Source organism: Pinus tabuliformis, chromosome X (genome assembly GCF_031772625.1).
Source record: "Pinus tabuliformis cultivar Carrire ecotype Pingquan chromosome X, CPIR1, whole genome shotgun sequence".
NCBI lineage: Eukaryota > Viridiplantae > Streptophyta > Pinopsida > Pinales > Pinaceae > Pinus > Pinus tabuliformis.
In genome coordinates, this window is record NC_142308.1 from 800,304,652 (window position 1) to 800,320,487 (window position 15,836).

Sequence of the window (15,836 nt, forward strand, 5' to 3'; positions counted from 1 at the left end):
GTGAATTAAGTTGTACATGTTTCAAGAAAAGGAAATGTTGAATGGAAAATAAAGAAATAGCAAGAATATAAACATGAAAAACTATACAAGGGCAGTCATGAACAGGGGCCCTCCATTCATAATACCCAAAGAAGACTCAAGGAATTGAAAACTTCAGAACAGCGCTGCTTCTATTACTCCATGTGCAGAAAATTACAGTCAAGAGTGCTAGAACAGCACTATCAAAACAGAGTCTTAAAACGCACTAAAATTATAACAAGTTCATAAAACACAGCAACTAAAAAGTAACCATAAGCGTACGTAGACGCAAGTTTTTATAGTCATCTGAAAGATGGCCTAATGCGTACAGCTAAAACTTGAAAAATAAACTAACTGTCATGCGTAATTAAGGTTCAATAACACGTCATTAGCCTCGTGGATGAGCTGGAGGTTCTGGTCGTTATGGGCATTGAATCCAGAGTTGGATTATGTCCCCCACAACCTGCGTAACACGGACAAATCACCGTTTGAACTGACGTGACCCAACAGCTTACGTATCACCGTTAAGCTGCCTTTGTTGACCGTAACTTGACCCTCGTTGATCGGAGGTACAGATGACGTGGCTGGCTGAACCAATAGCACAGGAACCTCGAGCACCTTGATTCCTAAGTGCCCATGTGGCTCGTTTGGCGAAATGACACGTGGAACCTTAAGATTAACAAAAAGGCTGCGGAATCATCAGATGGCTTCGGAATTCCTGTAAATATGTCAAAATCTAAACAAAACAGTCACACATTAGCAAAGATCCTTAATCATGCTTAAAGTCATATAATGTAATGATCTGGGTTGGTTTGCAAGGAAAATGAGGCAAAAGAGAGAGATGAATGAGGGAAAACTGTAGGTAATGATGGATAATCAAGTGTAAAGTAGAGGCTCTACATAAGGGACACTATCATAGTCAATGTTTGGAATATTGAAACCATGGGGAATATCTGCAATAACTAGGGCATAATCCCTTTTAGGTATGAGTTTAGCAATGTCTTCACAGTCGCTTTGTATTACTTGATATTGAATAGTGTCTAGCCCATTCCAAATTAAATGAGTAAGAATTGGATCAAGTTCAACAGTCTTAATATGTTGCTTCATCAGTATTTTGATCTTTATTTTTTCAATAAAAGTTTTGAAACTATCTGGTGCTCCATTATCATCCTTCTTCATCTTTTATAAAATAAACAAACATATGTGTAAGTTATAAATTAAAAATAGTACACAGATGAATAAAAATGAATGTATAAATCAAGATACATTTTTAAATGCAAGATAAAAAGCTTTTATGTTGATGTAGAACTTGAATCTGGATAGTTGCGTACAACATCATCCCAACTATCTTCATTCAACAATTTAACCATTTGTTCTTGAATTTTCATGTAAACTTTGTGACTGCATAGATAAAGTAACAAAAAGTTAATATAATGATATGTATAAAAAATACTACCAAGAACAACATGTTTTATTTAAAAGAAAATTATAATCTAGAAATAAATAAAAATAATTCAACAAACTTACTTTTTAAATTCCTCAGACATTTCCTCCAATGATAATTCCCCTGACCTCACACGAGATAATATTGTTTTGACAATTTTTTCGTCTTTCACTCCTTGCATTGCTCTCCAAGGTGTGATAGTCATATCTTCTGGAAGCTACCTCATTTCAAGAGCTGATTTACTGCTGCTACATATCAATGACTTAGACTTTTTGACCTTCTAGTTTTTCATGGTGGCTCGGGAATCCTCATTAACAATGGGAAACCCAAATGAATTATCCCCATCTCTATTTCCTCCTCCAAGGGTACCTCTTCCTCCATTATTGTTATTGTTGTTTCCTCCTCCTCCTCTACCTCTACCTCTACCCCTACCACCTCCTTCTTCCTCTGTCATGATGATTCTCCTAGGGATTTCAAAATCTTCTGGTTCCTCTACAAAAGGTGAATGAGAAGAGATTTCTCCTTCTTCTTCAGATGATTCCAATTCCTCAATTACAATTGGTCTTTCTGTAGGAGAAAGGGAAGAGTCTCTTCCTGGTTCAAATTCAATAGAAGGTGTAGGAGAGTCAACTCTTGGCTCTTGAATTCCAGGAATTCTAGGACTAGGAGTTTTGGTTGGAGATAAGGGGGGTGTCTCTTGTCTATCCCTTGAAGCAGATGGACTTGTAAAAATTGAACTACGAGCTCTAGCTAAAAACCTTCCTCTAGAATCTCTAGCTCTATGCATGTCATTTTTTTATTATTTTTCTTCAAGTCAAGTTAATAGTTCTTTTTCTGATCTTCCAGTTCACTCTAGGTGCAAGAAGAGAGCATACTCAAGAAACTATCAAATCAATAACTTTCTCTTTTCTGATCCTCCAGATCACCTTGCAGTGCAAGAGGAGAGCATACTTTGATAGGTTATCAACTTCTTTCCTTGAAATTTTTATGTTTTTTTTCTAAGAATATGGCTACTTAATTTCACTTCCCCGGCAACAGCGCCAAAATGTTTAGTCAATTTAGTGTTCCTAAATTGATGTCATTAATTGTCAACCCGGGGCTCGTAAGCTGATGAAGTGAAGGTGTACTATATGTACTTAAGCAACCTCTTAGAGCTTTTTGTCGTTTGGGGTGTTGTTTGTGGTTAATTTATCTTCCTAAGATGGAGTGGTGATTTATAAATAGATGAGTGATAGTGTGTGTAAGGTGAGTTCTAGATGAGTGAGAGAGTGTGATTAGTGGTTTCTAACTACTTGCTGAAAAGGAAAAGCTTGAAAGAAATAAATAACTTGAAATGACTTGAAAGCAAAGAACCACTTTCTAATGGCATTAGACACCATTCATGCTGCTGCAAATAAAAGGTAAGAAAATCACTTTAAAAACCAATGATAATGTTTATCTCTTCCTAACTCCCTGCTTCTAACACATAGTACTGTGTAAAACACGATTAGGAAGTAGCTAAAGATGAGTTAGAAAAGTGATCAAAAATGAGAAAAATCTACTTTAAAGACTAGTTATAATGTTTTGCTCTTTCTAACTCACTGCTTCTAACACATAGTACTGTGTAAAGCACGATTAGAAAGTAGTTAAGGATTAGTCTAAAAAGCACTCAAAGCCAGCTGTAAGTTATCAGTATTCTGATCTCTAAAAGATAAACAATTTGTGATAAAGAGATCATTCATATGTTAGCAGACAACTTTGAGAAATTAAACTAAAAATCAGCTATGAAAATAAAGTAAAGGCAGCAACTTAGAATCTGTCAATTGAAACTACCACTAGATATAAAGCAAATACACAAACACACACACAATCCCGGGTTTAAAAACCTGCAAAAGAACAATACTGATCAGTCAAAATGAATGCTGTAAATGAAATAACAATGAAAGTGAATTAAGCTGTACATGTTTCAAGAAAATGAAATGTTGAATGGAAAATAAAGAAATAGCAAGAATATAAACATGAAATACTATACAAGGGCAGTCATGAACAGGGGCCCTCCATTCATAATACCCAAAGAAGACTCAAGGAATTGAAAACTTCAGAACAGCGCTGCTTCTATTACTCCATGTGCAGAAAATTACAGTCAAGAGTGCTAGAACAGCACTATCAAAACAGAGTCTTAAAACACACTAAAATTATAACAAGTTCATAAAACACAACAACTAAAAAGTAACCATAAGCGTACGCAGACACAAGTTTTTATAGGCATCTGAAAGATGGCCTAATGCGTACAGCTAAAACTTGAAAAATAAACTAACTGTCATGCGTAATTAAGGTTCAATAACACGTCATAAGCCTCGTGGATGAGCTGGAGGTTCTGGTCGTTATGGGCATTGAATCCAGAGTTGGATTATGTCCCCCACAACCTGCGTAACACGGACAAATCACCGTTTGAACTGACGTGACCCAACAGCTTACGTATCACCGTTAAGCTGCCTTTGTTGACCGTAACTTGACCCTCGTTGACCGGAGGTACAGATGACGTGGCTGGCTGAACCAATAGCACAGGAACCTCGAGCACCTTGATTCCTAAGTGCCCATGTGGCTCGTTTGGCAAAATGACACGTGGAACCTTAAGATTAACAAAAAGGCTGCGGAATCATCAGATGGCTGCGGAATTCCTATAAATATGTCAAAATCTAAACAAAACAGTCACACATTAGCAAAGATCCTTAATCATGCTTAAAGTCATATAATGTAATGATCTGGGTTGGTTTGCAAGGAAAATGAGGCAAAAGAGAGAGATGAATGAGGGAAAACTATAGGTAATGATGGATAATCAAGTGTAAAGTAGAGGCTCTACATAAGGGACACTATCATAGTCAATGTTTGGAATATTGAAACCATGGGGAATATCTGCAATAACTAGGGCATAATCCCTTTTAGGTATGAGTTTAGCAATGTCTTCACAGTCGCTTTGTATTACTTGATATTGAATAGTGTCTAGCCCATTCCAAATTAAATGAGTAAGAATTGGATCAAGTTCAACAGTCTTAATATGTTGCTTCATCAGTATTTTGATCTTTATTTTTTCAATAAAAGTTTTGAAACTATCTGGTGCTCCATTATCATCCTTCTTCATCTTTTATAAAATAAACAAATATATGTGTAAGTTATAAATTAAAAATAGTACACAGATAAATAAAAATGAATGTATAAATCAAGATACATTTTTAAATGCAAGATAAAAAGCTTTTATGTTGATGTAGAACTTGAATCTGGATAGTTGCGTACAACATCATCCCAACTATCTTCATTCAACAATTTAACCATTTGTTCTTGAATTTTCATGTAAACTTTGTGACTGCATAGATAAAGTAACAAAAAGTTAATATAATGATATGTATAAAAAATACTACCAAGAACAACATGTTTTATTTAAAAGAAAATTATAATCTAGAAATAAATAAAAATAATTCAACAAACTTACTTTTTAAATTCCTCAGACATTTCCTCCAATGATAATTCCCCTGACCTCACACGAGATAATATTGTTTTGACAATTTTTTCGTCTTTCACTCCTTGCATTGCTCTCCAAGGTGTGATAGTCATATCTTCTGGAAGCTACCTCATTTCAAGAGCTGATTTACTGCTGCTACATATCAATGACTTAGACTTTTTGACCTTCTAGTTTTTAATGCCAATGTTTTCCCACATGCTAAAAATATCATCAATCAACTCCCATACATCTCCAGTTCTAAATGCCAACTGGAAAATGTTATCAACACCTCTGAATAAATCACTACTTTTGTTTCCTTTTCCACCTTTTGAATTGGTTTTCCCTTCAATTTCATAGCCTATTTCCATACAACATTCCTTTCGAAAATCTACAGTAACATTTATCCTATCCCCACCACATTTTTCTTGAAATTCACTATGAATAAATCTAACCCTTTGGATGAAATTCATAGAAATCCTATATTCATTATCTGAATTATGATCCCATGCCACTAACTTTGCTTCTGTATCTAATAAACCAGCATAAATGATACATTTCATTGTTTCAAAATGTGGGTTATTAGGATATTCCTCCATCAATTGTCTTTGAACTTCTAAAAAATGATTCCCCCCAAGCACATAATAATTGTATTCAAAACATTTTGACTTATCAAATGCTTCCTTGTTGGGAACTTGAACTGGATCAACAAGAAGCACAAAACTAACCACATGAGCATATGTATTGTACCTTATCAATGCCTTCAAGTTGTGAACATGCAGATGATGTGGCTTTCTGACTTGATATTGACATTGTCCTTCACTTGCCTTATAGGTTTGTCTAACATTAAGCTGAAATGTACGACCACCATCAATTAAGTTTCTCTTTGTCAAATTCTGTCGAATAGCATTTTGTTTTGTTTTGATAATGCCATCCTCTAAATCAGCGCCCGGTGTAATGATTTCTCTGCTTTCTTTTGAAGTTTCACTAGGTTCTTGACTGCTAGTAATGACTACTTCAAAATCTTCAACTTTACTTTTCTTCTTCATAACATTCTCATCATTAACTCTAACAGATTTATTCTTGGGCATTATTACTTTTGGTCTTTTACGACTCTCCTCAGTTCCAATTTCATCTTCAGTAACGACAACATATGCTTCACTGTCAGTTTCAACTTCATCGACTTCAAAAGTAACTTGTCTACCCTTGCTAGATTTATCCACTGGAGGCCTTTTTTCTGATCCCTTGGATGTAGTTTTGTAGCATCATCAATTACTACATTTTGCTTGTTTTTCATATCTTCTTCTGACAGTGAGTAAAAACTACTGACAACTTTCATAATATCACGCTTTATGAAACGAATGGCTCCCAACCTAATTGAACAACTTTCAACAAAATTCTGGCAAACAAAATATCATATGTCAATAAAAACAAAGTTAAAAAAATATAGTGAGACACTTACAAAAACACAAAATACAAATATAAATAACAATACTTACAATGTTTTGTTTCATCTCATTTATGATTTGTTTACACAATTTTGTAGATACCTCTCTCATGTCATACAATGAATATGACAGCCGGTATTTAATCATTTCATGTGACTTGGGAGCTTTTGTAAGTATGTAAACAAGTTCAGTGTCAGGTACTAAACACATATCTATGACTCTTCCCATCACCTCATAAATTCCATTATCATTTGGTATATCAATATATAGATATATATTCACATTTTGGCTTTCTCTTTCTTTCAAATACCAGATTCTTAATGGAAATTTCACTTCTTTTGAATTCTTCCAGTAAGAAATCATCTTCTTATCATTTGAGGAACTTGAAAGATTTGTAGCCATGTGCTCAGGTGGAGTTCATTCACCAATGTTTTTTAAAGATGCACCTTTAAGAGTCTTTGGTCCAAAAAGATTCACAGAAATCTTCTTTGATGTCATTTTTCTGAAAAATAGAAACACATAAATCAGTAAATAACGAAAACATATTAACTTAAATTAACAACGAAAATATATCATAAATTTTTAATTTGTATAATCAGATCATTGAAATTAAAAAAATATTAACACTAAGAAAATCGCCCGCCACCCCACGGGCAGGCGGGCCGCTGGGGTGGCACGGGGGGAGGCTGTGGCAACAATTTCTACCATTTCTCCCCACATTGATCTCCTTCTCCATCTTCAATCTACCCCTCAAGGGGGATTGAGGGGTAGATTGAAGACAGAGAAGGAGATCAATGTGGGGAGAAAAGGTAGAACTTGTTGCTACAGCCTCCCCCCGCGCCACCCCAGCGGCCCGCCCACCCGCAGGGTGGCCGCCAGGGTGGTGCAAGGGGCTGCCACAGCCTTCCCCCTACGCCACCTCGGCGACCTGCTGGGCGGAGTGGCACGAGGGGGGCTGCGGCAACAACTTCTACCATTTCTCTCCACATTGATCTCCTTATCCGTCTTCAATCTACCCCTCAGCGTCCCCCTTGAGGGGTAGATTGAAAACGAAGAAATAGCTAAATATGAGGAGAAATAGTATAAGCCCCCCGGCACCACCCCGCCGGCCCGCCCATCCGAGAGGTGGTGGGCGATTCCGAGAATCGCCCAACCCCCGTCGGCAGGTGGGCGGGGCGCCAAAGTCACACAGGGTGGGTCTGCGACAGCCCCACCCCGCGCCACCCCGGCGGCTCGCCCGCCCCCCCGCAGGGGTTGGGCAATTCCCGCGTGGGCTGCCACAATCGCCCAACCCCCGCAGGCGGGCGGGCAGGCCGTCGAGGTGGCATCGGGTGGGCCGTAGCCCCACCCAAGTGGCCCACCCGCCCGAGGTGGCTATTAGGCGATCCCCTCCAAAAAGTTTGTTAGATTTATTTCCATTCATTATTTTATTCTATAATTTATTGAAAAATGTAAACTAAATTTTTTTATGAAATAAATCATTAAAGTTAAAATTGTAAACTACAACTTCTACATAAATTATTTTAATAGTTAAAGTATATAATATTTACTAAACAATTGAATGTTTTTTTTTTTTTTAATTTTTATAGTACATTTTAAAACAAATTAATCCCACATTCACCCTGCAATAAAACAATTCCATAATATTCGCTTTATCATATTTTCCTTTGTCGCCATAAAAAAATTAACATGTTAAATTTTTTTAGAACAAATTAATCCCACATTAACCGTACGGTAAAACATATCTGTAATTTCACCTATATATTAAATTATATTATCACTATTACTCACACCACATCAAGGCTTTCTGAGGTTTGTTGAAAGACTTGGAGCGAATTTGTGGAGCAGCTACATTGCTATCAACTAAGAATTCTCGCAATTGAAAGGTTAGTTAAATTTTTTTCCTTGAAAATTTTCATATTAAATTAGTTTAATGCAGTAGATTTTTTTTAAATTAATACTTTTTGTGAGCCAAATTAACCAATACATCCATCATGAGCATGGTGGGCACGGTAAAGCTCACGACGACAGCCCACCCCGCGCCACCCTGGCGGCCTGCCCGCCTGCCCGGTGGGCAGTTGGGCGATTCCCGGAATCACCCAATAGCCCACTGGGTGGGCCGCCGGGGTGGCGCCGGGTAGGGCTGCGGCAGACCACCCTGCGCCACACTGGCGGCCCACCCACCCGCCCAGTGGGCTGTTGGGAAATTCCAGGAATTGCCCAACAACCACCCCGCGCGAGTGGGCAGGAAACACCCAACAGCCCCCGGGTGAGCAGGCAGGCGGGCGGGCCGCCGGGGTGGTGCGGGGTGGGTTTCCACAGCCCCATCCTGTGCCACTCCGGCAACTCGCCCGCCCGCCCACCCGGGGTGGCTGTTGGGCGCTTCCAGGAATCCCCCAATAGCGACCCCGAGGGGGCGGGCAAGCCACCGGGGCGGCAGCCCCACCCCGCGCCACCCCAGCGGCCCGCCTGCCCACCAAAAGTGGCTGTTGTGCGATTCTTGGAATCGCCCAACAGCCCCCAGGCAGGCGGGCGGGTGGGGCACCAGGGTGGCGCGGGGTGGGGTTGTGACAGCCCACCCCGCGCTCGGAATCACCCAACAGCCCCCCTGTGGGCAGGGAGGCGAGGCACTGGGGTGGCATGGGGTGGGGCTGCGAGAGCCCACCCGCGCCACCCAGGCGACCCGCTCGTCTGTCCGAGGTGGCTGTTGGGGGATTCTCATAATCACCCGACAGCGACCCCGAGAGGGCGAGTGGGCTGCCAGGGTGGCACGGGGTGGGGCTGCGACAACCCATCCCGCGCCACCTCGGCGGTCCGCTCGCCCGCCTGAGGTGGTGTTGGGCAATTCTCGGAATCACCCAACAACCCGCGGGGGGGGGCGGACGGGCGAGGCGCCGGGGTGGCGCGGGGTGGGGCTGCTACAGGCCACCCCGCGCCACCCCGGCAGCCCACCCGCCCGCCTGGGGGCTGCTGAGTGATTCCTGCCCGCCCTCCCGGGGTGGCTATTGGGCGATTCCCAGAATCACCCAACAACCCCCGAGCAGGTGGGCAGGCCGTCGGGGTGACGCGGGGTGGTCTGCCGCAGCCCCGCGCCACGCCACCCCGGCGGCCCGCTCGCCCACCAGGTGAGCTGTTGGGCGATTCTGGAAATCGCCCAACAGCTCACCTGGCGGACGAGCGGGCCGCCGGGGTGGCGTGAGGTGGGCTGTCGTTGCGAGCTTTACTGGACCCACCATGCTCACGACAGACGTTTTGGTTAATTTGGCTCACAAAAAGTATTAATTAAAAAAAAAATCTACTTCATTAAACTAATTTAATATGAAAATTTTCAAGGAAAAAAATTTAACTAACCTTTCAATTGCAAGAATTCTTCGTTGAATATTTTGTTGATAGCAATGTAGCTACTCCACAAATTCACTCCAAGTCTTTCAACGAACCTCAAAAAACCTTGATGTGATGTGAGTAATAGTGATAATGAAATTTAGTAGATAAGTGAAATTACGGAGATGCTTTAACGTACAGTTAATGTGGGATTAATTTGTTTTAAAAAAATTAACATGTTAATTTTTTTACGGCGATGAAAGAAAATATGATAAAGCGAATATTATGGAATTGTTTTATAGCGGGGTGAATGTGGGATTAATTTGTTGTAGAATGTATTATAAAAATTTAAAAAAAAACATTCAATTATTTAATAAATATTATATACTTTAACTATTAAAATAATTTATGTAGAAGTTGTAGTTTACAATTTTAACTTTAATAATTTATTTCATAAAAAAATTTAGTTTACATTTTTCAATAAATTATAGAATAAAATAATGAAGGGAAATAAATCTAACAAACTTTTTGGAGGGAAATATTTTCACGTAAATTTTTGGAGGGAAAATTTCATTCTCTAAGCTATATCATATATTTAAGAGACTCTCCATTTGTATCATTCAACATCTTCTATTTGAAAGGGATGGATTGTCCTGATAGTGAAGTTTCTATTTATACAACATCAACATCTTCATCACGTAAGAACTCTATTCATATTGATGAATATAGCGAGAATTTTTCCACTATGAATAGAAAGTCAATTCTTCCACTTAGTCCTGATCCTAAGGACTATGAGAGCAGCACTGATGAAAGAGGGGATGGAAAATTTCAAATAAATAAAGAGTCACATATTCCACTTAGTCCTAATTCTAAGGACTATCAAAACAGTAGTGATGATGAGCTTGATGACAAATTTCAAAAGAATGGAGAGTCACGGTGTCCACTTAGTCCTAATTCTAAGGACTATGAGAGCAACAGTGATGAGGAGCATGATGGTGAAGTTCAAAATAATGGAGTGTCACAATGTCCACTTAGTCCTAATTCTAAGGAAGCATGATGACGAATTTCAAAGGAATGGAGTGTCACGGTGTCCATTTAGTCCTAATTCTAAGGACTATGAGAGCAGCAGTGATGAAGAGCGTGATAACGAATTTCAAAAGAATGGAGTGTCAAATTGTCCACTTAGTCCTAATTCTAAGGACTATGAGAGCAGCGGTGATGAAGAGCATGATGATGAATTTCAAAAGTATGGAGTGTCACGTTGTCCAATTAGTCCTAATTCTAAGGACTATGAGAGCAACAGTGATGAAGAGACGGATGATGAATTTCAAACAAATGGAGTGTCACGGTGTCCACTTAGTCCTAATTCTAAGGACTATGAGAGCAACAGTGATGATGAGCGTGATGATGAATTTCAAAAGAATGGAGTGTCATAGTGTCCTCTTAGTCCTAATTCTAAGGACTATGAGAGCAGCAGTGATGAAGGACAGGATGATGCACTTAGTCCTAATTCTAATGAGTATAAAGGTAGCAGTGATAAAGGACAAGATGTTGCATCTTCAGTAAGTAAATAGTCACATTTTCGACGTAGTCCTAATTCTATGGACTGTGAGATTAGCACTGACAATGCACATGAGGAAGAATATCCATTAAACATCGAGTCAAATTTCCCATTCAGTCTGAATTCTAAGGACTATGACAGTAGCAGTGAAGAAGGGGAAGATGAAGAATATCCTCCAAGTCAGTATTTGAAAAGCACATCTAATCATAGTGTGGATAACATTCCTCTTCATGATGATGAAATTCCTTATACAAATGATGATCCAATGATGGAGATGTTGCCAAGAAATATTGTATCGAGGAGTAGGAGCAGACTTTTTCATATCAATGCAAGATGTTCTAGTTATACAAGGGGTAGAGTAGAATATTTGATGAGAAGAAGTTCTATCAGCGCTCTCATTTCAAGTGAATGTTGCCAAAAAGATTGCTTGAAACATATGGATTTCAAATTTGCAGTAGAGAGAAGAAAGAGATATTTGTCAATGAATAAAAGCATGCAAAATTAATATTTAGTTGGGTGCATGCAATTTACATTGTCAGGTTATGATTATCATATTAGGACTTTATTTATCTGTAGAAAAGCTTTCAAAATGTTTCATTCGATTGAGAATTTTTGTCTATCGAGAATTCAAGAAAATTTGGAAAAGGATCCCACATTTTATTCATAAGTATGTCATAAAAGACAGTTTGGGCCATTATCAAACATTGCAATGTCATGGATGAAAGATTTCTTTTCAAAGCATGGAGAGTGTATGCCAAATAGAGATACAATACATATTCCAGATAATTTTTCAAGACGAGAAATCTACAACTTATACAAAGAATATGCAGAAGGTGCTGAGGGACATGGTCGGTTTATTACACATCAATATTTTGTGAAGGTATGGAAGAAAGAATTCAACAATGCCCGTATTCCTAAGAAGACAAGGATGGGGATTTGCAGTACATGTGCTTCTCTTAAATCAACAAGGGACAAATGTGAAGGGTCAAAAAGAGGTAAGCATTCATAACTTTAACTTTTAAAATTGTATAGTCATCAACTATGAAAACATATTTCTTAATGGCTTTCTTTTATGTTGTGTAGATTCAATTGTCAAAGAACTTCAAGAGCATCGCGAACAACAAACAAATGAAAGGAAAAAGTTGTACAAGCATCGAAAGAAGTGTTATGATAATTCGAATAAATATTTGGGTTTGATAATTGATGGTATGGACCAGAAGAAAACACTTTTACCACATTTTGTTCGCACACCCAAAAATTTACAGGAGGAAAATTTTATTCAGTATCACTTGGTCGATTGTATGGTCTTCAATGGGAAAATGTTGCCAAGGGTGTACTTCACAGCTCCAAATATTCATAATGATGCAAATCTGACCATAACCATAATTCATGATGTGCTTTCTCATTGGTCTGGTAATATTCCTGAAGTTTTGTATCTACAATTGGACAACACTTGCTGTGAAAACAAAAATCAGGTTGTTTTTGGATATCTAAACATGCTTGTTGAATTGAGAATTTTTCAGAAGGTAAAGGTTGGTTTCCTTCTTGTTGGGCACACTCATGACCATATTGATCATATGTTCAGTCATTTTTTAGTCACATTGAGGATGAAGGAAGTTGGGAGCTTGCCATCATTAATTGAATGTATTAAGAAATCATACATGCCAGAGCCTACTTTTGATGTGTTGGAAGAAACTATTGACATGCGAAGGTTTATTCTGGGATCATATGGTGAGGGGAAATGCATTGAACAACTTAATGACATTAGTTTCCAACATCAATTTCATATCAAAAAAATTGATGGGAAAACATTAATATGGGGCAAGAAGTATTCAACTACTGCAGAATGGGCACCGTCATCAGGTTTGCAATTTTTGAAGTTCATTCCAGATCATCCAATATTTGCATCAAAAATATTGTTATTACAATCAGTTGGTGAAGTTCATAATGCACGCAGACAAAATAGAGATATAAATTATTCTGATTGCCTAGAAGAAATTAAAAAATGTATTAGATATACATATGAGTACTTTGACATTGCTAACTCAGTTTGGTGGGAGTCATTTTTCAATAATCAAAGTGATATCATTTCAAAAACAACAAATGAAGATATACCTTTGAAAAATCCATTTATTTGGCCACAAAATGTGTCGAATGAACATGAGGAAATAAACATTGTTGAACAACAACAATCTCAAGGTATTATTAATTCTTCACAAGCAGAGGAAAGAGAGATGTATATTGGTTCCAGAAGATCTCATGCACAACGTGAAGCCATAGAAGACCTTTACAGGGGTTCAGTACAGGATATTAAGGAGGGTTGTATGATCACAGTGCTAGCAGATGGAGATCCCAATGGCTATCCATTCTGGGTTGCTAAAGTTATAAAGGTCTTTACAAAAAATGAGGATGTTACAAGTGTTGAAGTACATTGGTATGCCACAAATACACACCCATTCAATGGTGTGTATAAGCCAGAGATGGTAGTTGACAAAAAAAATGGCGGGAAGAGAAAAAGAAAGGGTACAAATATAAATAGTCGTCGCACAAACATATTAAAATTGGAGGATGTTGACATACTTGTTTATGACTTCAATTTAACAAAGAGAGGAACTCTTCGCTTCAAGACGATAGAGATTCTGAAAAGGTTGTTACCAGAAGGAACAATGTTGAGATGGGAGTCTGCTGAAACCAGTCGTAGAATTTTGAAATCTGAAATGGTGGACATGCATGTGGACTTAGATGGGGCACTAGTTGACGAAAGAGAAGAATATGGAACATCTTCGTCGGCATCCAGACACTCATCTAAAGATGTGAATTCTGATGGTATGCAAGAAAATATGAGTGATTTTGAATAATTGTTTAAGACAGTTTATATAACTGATGTATGCATCGTATCTTGAAATAAATTTTTTTATTTCCATATGGTGTTAAATGAGAAGTTATGAGTCATTTTTATGTTGTTGGATTATATGTCTTAATTATGATAATTTTTATTGTTTAGAATATCTACATTGCAACATTAAATTAGAGATATAATGTATGTTTCATTCAATATACAAATAATGACTTTTGAATTCATTTAGTGATGTAATTTGTTCATAATGTCATGGTTTTTTAATTTTATGATTGAAAAAATTTCAATTTCTTTTGTATCTAGTATGTTATGGTTGAAAACATGTTGAATTTATACTTAGGAAAGAAAAATGTTATTCTAGCAAAAACATTAGTGTATTTTTTCCTCATAAACAACTTTGTTTGACACATAAAAATTTGGTTTTACTATCATTTTTTTAAAATTTTGAAGATTGACCCTAAAAAAAATCATTGTTCCAGTATCATCACTTTTTCGTTTTCAAGCTGCATTTTGCACGAAAATTTCGTTTTCACTGCCATTTTGAAAACATGTTCAAAATTGACCCTAAAAAAAAAAACCATCATTCCAGTATACACACTTTTCGTTTTTAGCACTGTTTTTGATGTTTTTTCGGGGTTTTTGGCCAGAGTTCCTGTTTCAAGTTTATAGTTATTGTTTCAAAGTTCACATTTTTATTAGTTCGTAAACCCAACAATTATTCTCATCATGTCCTACTAATTCACAGAATTGTGCAATATAGATTCCTCGGAGTTTGTACATATTTCTATAACAAGTAAAAGTCTATTGAACAATGTTGACCTCTAGTCTTACATATTTCACACCACATGTTGGAACCTTTATTCAAGGGATTTGGTGCCCCACCAGCCATGTAATTTCTGTAGATAGGGCACTGCTCTTTAGAATGACCCTACGATCTACACTTCGTACACCATACTTCTTCTCTAACTTCTTTTCTTTTATTGTCGTCTTATATTTGTAGGGTTAGGTTCACCAGTTGATTCTGAATCCGTTGCATGCTTGCATTAGTATCTCCTACAGGAAAACCTTCCAATTTCATTGCAATATGTAGAGCTTCAGCTTGACTTTCTATCTTTTGTCGCATTAATGGCAATCTGATACACAGTAGCAGTGCAATAACACCTTAAATCACTTATCAAACTCCCAAACAAACTCAGTAGGTTTCTATTTGATCTCTTTCAAATCGGTGATGCACTACGACTCAGACTGCAATTTCTTAAACTCTTTTATCATTGTTGTTTTAATATTTGCAAATGTTCTATTCTGATTATTTGAATACTTTATATACCATGTCAATGCTCTATCTCGGAACGTCATAATGAGTTACGCTTTCTTTATATTCTCATCGTTGATCTGCTTCGTTGTCCATACACTTTCACATAAAAACAAAAATTGTTCTAGGTCCTCCAATCCAGTTCCTTTGAAAATATGTATCTTAATATCGTCAGCCATACTTATTCTTAAAGGGGAAGAGGGATGGGGGGTAGGAGGGGTATGGGGAGGGGGAAATAAAAAAAAACCCTAGATATTACTGGATTCTAGATTCTATGAACTCTCAGGCTGGGAGGGTGAATACTGTGAAGTTACTTGGGGGTTATCAGGGTAGATTTCTTCTCTTTCACTTTCAGATTCACTTAAAACAAGACTATAATCAGTGTCTACAAAGGTCTTTG